The sequence below is a fragment of the Octodon degus genome, unplaced genomic scaffold (assembly GCF_000260255.1).
Source record: "Octodon degus isolate 3935 unplaced genomic scaffold, OctDeg1.0 scaffold00063, whole genome shotgun sequence".
In the NCBI taxonomy this organism is placed as follows: domain Eukaryota; kingdom Metazoa; phylum Chordata; class Mammalia; order Rodentia; family Octodontidae; genus Octodon; species Octodon degus.
The window spans coordinates 4,542,309-4,549,055 of record NW_004524639.1 but is presented as its reverse complement, the minus strand read 5'-3'; the positions used below and the strand labels follow the sequence as shown (position 1 = coordinate 4,549,055).

Here is a 6,747-nt window from a genome sequence, read left to right as displayed (position 1 = left end):
GCCCCGCCCCCTGGTGGGCTGAGCTGGCCACACACACACACCACACACACTCACTCTCTCTCTCTCTCTCGCTCTGTCTCTCTCTCTCTCTCTCTGTCTCTCAAATAAATAAAAAAAAAATTAAAAAAAATAAAAGTTACAATAATAGCTTTTGCCCTCAAAAATACTTTAGATTATGAGAAAGTAATATAATAAGTAAAAAGTAATCAGAGAATAAATCAAGGTATACTAATTTTTTGAAAGATAAACATTTCTGCAACTTTAAAAAAAGATAAGTGATATTTGGCTATGAGATCTATGGTGGTGTTCATGGGGGTAGAAAAATTCAAAATGACCCCAAAGGAATAGTCAAGCAGGGCGCTAAGGCGATTCTGTGTGTGCATCAAAATGGCAGGTGAAGGGCCAGGGAGATGGCTCAGTGGAATAAGCGCTTCCCGGGAAAGTGCAAGGGCCTGAGTTCAATTCCCGGTTCCAAAAAAAAAAAAAAAAAACAAAAAACTTAACTAAAACAGCAGGTGAATGGTTTTAGATAAGGAATTTTTGAAGCAGCTGTTCACTTTGTGGGATGCATAGGCTATAGGTAAAGCAGTAGCTATTGCTGTTTTTGAAAACGATTAATATATTGCATAATGGAATGCTACTGTAAGTTTTTTTTCAATAATTTTATTGACCGACATGGTCGCCTCCCACTTACCCCTGGGCGCACTGACACTGAAGCAGTTCTTGAGAAGGCAGCAAGTTCTCCTCCTCTACAGAAGGATTTTGCAAGCAATCTGCCAAGTTCCAGATGCATCTGACCACAAATACCTGGAGAACTGGGCAAGGGAAGAATTCAAAAGAGGTAAGAGCGCCACAGAAGAGGATACAATCCGGATGATGATTGCCCAAGGCAATATCCAGCTAAAGGAGTTAGAAAAAGCCCTTGCATTAGCAAAATCTTAACTCTAGCATTCTTCTTAAGGATTTCCAGATAGTCATGTTTTGTTGAGGTTAGGCTTAATGGACAGCTCAAATCCAAAGTCAAACTGTTAGTGTGTATGGTACTTGGGCACAACTTAAGACCAAAGTGGAGCATAAGTGTCAGAGCAAAGAAAAGCACAATGGAACAACTCCTTTATTTATTTATTTTTTATAGTTATTTATTCATTTATTTATTTTCAAAGTTTTATTGATAAACAGATAGCAATGAGACAGTTTCAAATCAAATCGGAAGTACAGTTTCAACAAATAATACACTGCATATATTCTTCTTAGTGGAACAACTCCTTTAGAACTGAGAAATATACACGAGCTCTGAAAATGTGTCAGAAGTTTTCATAAGAAACAAAAACTATTAAAAAGTGGCCAAAAAAAAAAGTGGCCAGTTGCACATGAAAAGATGCTCCATGAAAAGCATCAGGAAAATGCATATCAGAACCATAATGAGAGTTGGGTGTGGCAGTGCACTCCTGTGATCTCAGCACTCATGAGGCTGAAGCACGAGGATTGCTGCGTGTTTGAGGCCAGCTTGTGCTATGTAGTGCCTCAGAAAGACAAAACAAACACAAAAGCATAAGGAGTTAGCACATCCTTTTCACTACAGTGGCTCTAAAAAGAAAAACAAATGTTAGTGAAGATGTGGAGAAATTGCTCAGTAGCACATACCTGGAACCCCAGCACTCTGGAACCTTCTCAAAAAATCCTTCTGTATCACCCTTAAGGGTCATTGAAGTACCTTGTTCAGCTGTTCTGTGACTTGATTGCCAAAGGACTCAAATAAACCATCACTGGCAAATCTGAATCTTTTCTGGAAAAAAAAAAAGAAAATACTTAGTGAATACACTGAAATACTAAAAACAGTGGGGAAGACTTAATGCAACTTCTAGGTGCAACCTCCTTGATTTATCTTAATTTTGATGTGGATTAGAAGTGTGTCCTGAAGGGAAATCCTTGGCGTGTCAGGTTCTTCTCCATGGACAGGAAAAAAAAGAATTTTCAAGAGTATATCGTAGACAAATACATTACAGCCAGAGTTGATTAAGAACACTTTTGAAAGCAATTAAATTTATAGCATACAATTAATTTAATCAAAGATGTGGAAATGAATGCTTATGAAAGATGCTAGGGGCCCAGGGAGATGGCTCTGGAATAAGAGTTCCTTGGCAAGCACAAGGGCCTGAGTTCAATCCCCGGTTCTTAAAAAAAAGAAAAGAAAAGAAAAGAAAGATGCAAGGGTTGTCAGTCCTGTTTATCAACAGAACAGAGCAGAGCGAAAAAGCTAATCCAAGAATCTGGTCAGATGTAGAATCTGAGAAGATGCAAAGAGAGTTTTGCAGAATCAAACATGGTACCTAGTAAGTGCACTGCAAGTCGGAGAAGTGGCATCAACCAGTAGTGTGGATGTTGAGGTCCTAGGTTGCCAGAGTCCCACTCTCCTGTAGCCTCAGAAGCCATGCCATAAAATGCTCCTAAATACCCTTCTGACAGAGTAACACACACATGCAAAGTTTTTGTATGAGCCAGGGTTCAGGTCCTTAGATAAGCATTAGTATGCTGCCAAACCATTTGACAAAAAAGAGAAGGATTTGTGAAGTTCATAGATCAAGAACACTTTGGAAGTATTTTGTGGTGTATGGTAGATGTGCATGCTCAAACATAGTCTATAATAAACCTAAAATCTTTGGGAAAAAATAATTTTATTGAGAGACAAATAGCAATGACACAGTTTCAAATCTGATTAGTAGGACAGTTTCAATAATTAATCCACTACATATTGTTGTCTTAGTGGTTATTCATTGTACAAGAAGCAGACATGATATCCTGTTTACAAACACTATTAGAACAAATCTTTCTATTTATTGAATTAAGAGAATATAGCTGTATATCTATCCTAACTATTTTGAATATACAGATACAAAATGGTCATTCATTGTATCCCCCTTTTTTGTTTAGTTTTGTAAGAGAAGGGTATTCCATTGTCATTTAAAATTTGTAGGTGCGTGAATTCAGCAAAATATTCCAATATAGTCCAGTAGTCCATAATAGTAGTGGATTTTCCGTAGGACTAGCAATGTCAGAAGTTGTTGACTTGAGCCTTTCGCAGCTCAGCATATTAATATGACTTTACTTTTTATACTTCGTTTTTATGTTTTTCTGCTGGATGGTTAAGACCAAGATAAAGCAAGACCTATATAATAAGAAATGTATAAAAGCACTAATTTTATGTAGGACAAAGAATTGAAGTAGTGTGATGAATAAAATCAAGTCAAGACTTTATTGAGAAGTCATAGAATGCATTAGGATAAAAGATGTACTAAACATAAATACATATGGCCTGAGGAGATAGCTCAGCTATCTAAGTGCCTGCCTGGGAAAGCATAAGGATGCAAGTTTGATCCCTGGCACCACATGCTGTGCTGGTCCTGGAATCCCAGGCATGCCAGGACAGCCTGAAACTGGGGTGGTGGCTCATGCCTATAATCCTAGTGCTGGGGAAGCTGAGACAGGAGGATTACGGGAGTCCAAGCTGTGTAGTGAGACCTTATATCCAATAAATAAATAAGGAAATATTTTTTTTAAAACAAACACATATCACATAAGGAAAACAGCTTTAAACCAATGGTTTGAGGTATGATAATTTGTAAGAGAAATTATCACTAGTCCTAAGTTGTTCGATAATAACAACAAGCTTGTCTTCTGGATGGTTAACAACCTAAGTTTGCAGACCAAAATTAGAGAAAAAGGAGGGCTGCAAGGAAAGCCAACATTTTGGCCTTAGCCTTCTAAGGTCAATTAAGACTCAGGACATATGAGAACTTGTACTGTAATGTCATGTAACTCGGTAGTGTCCTACATTTTCTGATCAAGGAGATTATGGGGCCAAAGAGGAAAGTGATCGATGATGTAGAGTGTGCCTAAGGAGAGTCACATGGAGAGAAAACATTCTCTCAGTCTTCTACAGTGTGCACATTGGCCAAGCAATGGCCGTGACTCATCCACATGGCTGACCCTGACAAAGGTTCTACAATCTGAGGTACAGGATCTCAGGATAAATCCTGAGAGGATTTCACTGACCTTCTCAGACCCAAAAGCTACAACTCTTGTTGCGTAGGTCCTGCTTTACCTTGGTCTTAACCATTCAGTAGAAAAGTATGAAGATGAAATATAGGAAGTAAAGCCATGCTGTTATGTTGAGCTGTGGGGGACTCAGGTAAAAAATTTCTAACATTGCCAGTTAAACAGAAGACCCAATGCTATTATGGGCTACTGGACTCTTTTAGAATATTTTGCTGAGTTTACACACCTATAATATTCAATAACGGAACTTAGAAAAATGGGGTATACCGATGAATGTCCATTTTGCATCTGTGTATTCAAAGAGGTTGGGATAGATATATAGTTGCATTCTCTTAATGAATAGAATGATTTGTTCTAATGGTGTTTGTAAATAGGATCTCAAGTCTGCATCTTGTACAGCAATTAACCACTAAGAAGAATATATGCAGTGTATTATTTGTTGAAACTGTACTTCCGATTTGATTTGAAAAAAAAAAAGAAATTATCACCAGGGAAAGAGCAATGCAGATAGATGTCTACTTGCCTACGAAGGACAGTAGGCTTTAATTCTTTTTGACACAAAGTCTTGCCATAATGTCCAGGCTGTTCTTGAGCTCCTGGACTCAGGTGGTCCTCCTGTCTCAGCCACCAGAGTGGTTGGGGCTGCAGGCACATACAGCCAAGTGTGATTCCCAATCTTGATTTTCATACTATTGTACTTCTCATTTTCTTCTTGCATGGAAAAAATACCTGAAACCCTCGGTTTAAAGAAGAGGGTCATTTTGGCTCACTTCTGAGTGGGTTCAGTACATGTTTGCCTGGCTCTGAGGCAGAAATGGTTTGGTGAAATCACACAGCTGAGGAAAGCTACTCACCTCATGGCAATCGGAAGGCAGAGGAAGAGGGAGGAGCTGGGGACAAGAACTCACCCTGCTAGGTCCAACCCCAAGTGACCTGCATCTTCCAACTAGGGCCTGCCTCTAAGCAGCAATTCAACTAGGAACTTTGCAAGGGGTCAGTCTGCTGATGACTATAGCACCTCTATGACATAACTACCTTCCCAAAGCCCCATCTCTGAAGACAGGAGACTTTGGAGATGCCCTATTTCTGTTTCTGAGTTTCTTATTTTAAAAAGAAAAAATAAGCCAAAAATTCAAAACAGGATAATAGGAGGGTACAATTGTTAATACATTGCATATAGTTATCTTTAAATTAGTTAAATTAGAGTACATGATATAGGCATTTAACTGTCCAAACAATAATAGCATTTACTTATTAAAGTCTCCAGTTTATCCTTCTTCATGGCAGACTAGTACTCCATTGTATAAAACACAACAACAACCCCCCCCATTTTTCTTACATATTCCTCAGTTGTTGGGCATTTGGGTTGTTTCTAAGATCTACCTATTATGAATTGTGTTGCTATAAATATGAAGTGCACATGTATCACTGAGGTAGGATGTTTGTAATTCTTCTGGGAAGATACACAGAAGGGGAATAGCGAGATCAAATGGGACCTCCAAATCTAGTTTGTTTTATTTTTTCCTGTATTTAGGGGAGGGTCTAGAGGATCTAAAGGGTCTCACTGCATAGATTGGACTCATAGTGAATCTCCTGTTTTCAGCCTCCCAATTGCTGGGATTACAGGCAGGTGCCACAATGCCCAGTCTCAATCTCTGTCTCAGCACACCCCATAGGTGGGCCCATCACAGCACACCTGGGATCGAGCCCCAGTTTCTGAGCTCTGCAGAAGCAAGTGCTTTAGTCTGTTGAGATATCAAACTGGCCCTTAGTTTTTTTTTAACTTTTTAAAGAGAGTGCAAAATAGTATTAAAATAGAAAACTTACAAAATATACAGAATTTCACTTAACAAAATAGTATGAATTTCACAGTATTTGCTGTAATGCAGTGTTGTCTTCCAACTAGTTGTTCATATTACCAGATATAGGCATGCAAAATTATAGGAATAAAGAAAAAATATATAAGCAATTAAGAAGAGAAAATGGTCAAAGAATTGAAAAATGGAGATATAACAAATTAAGCATTAAATACTCCTTTCCACAGACCAGCAGAAATCCACAGTACAGTTGTCCAAACCATCCTGCTTATTTACATAGACAGATCTCTTTCCCCTACTCCCTCTCCAGTCCTCCTCAGCTCAGAAACTTTTTCCTTTTGAATAGGTTCATTCTCTTTTCCCAGTATCTATTGTATCTTCAGATTTTATTTTCTCTTTTACGTTCTCACACTAAGGAGACAATACGATGTCTGCACATGTAGGACTGATTTATTTTACTTAAGAGTATAATCTCTAGTTGCATCCATTTACCGACAAAAGACTCAAATTTATCCTGTTTTATAGCTGAATAATACTCCATTGTGTAAAAAAAACCCTCCATATCTTTCTTATCCCTTCCTCAGTTGATGGGCATCTGGGTTGTTTCCAGGATTTAGCAATGACAAATTGCACGGCACTGCTATAAACATGAGTGCACGAATATCACTGTGCTATGATTTTAATTCTTCTGGAAAAATACCCAGGAGGGGAATAGCTATACTACTGAATTTGTTTATAAATCTAGTAGTTTTTTATTTTTTTATTTTTTTTTTTTAAATTTTTATTTATTTATTTGTGTGTGTGTGTGTGTGGCCAGCTCAGCCCACCAGGGGGCGGGGCTGGCTGGCATGTGGTGCTGGGGGATTGAACCGCG

At 38.4% G+C, this 6,747-nt stretch overlaps 1 pseudogene; it reads left to right on the top strand.

The window, feature by feature from the left end:
* The first annotated feature begins 675 nt into the window (after window positions 1-675).
* On the top strand, window positions 676-942 carry LOC101592820 (annotated as a pseudogene).
* Window positions 943-6,747: the final 5,805 nt, after the last annotated feature.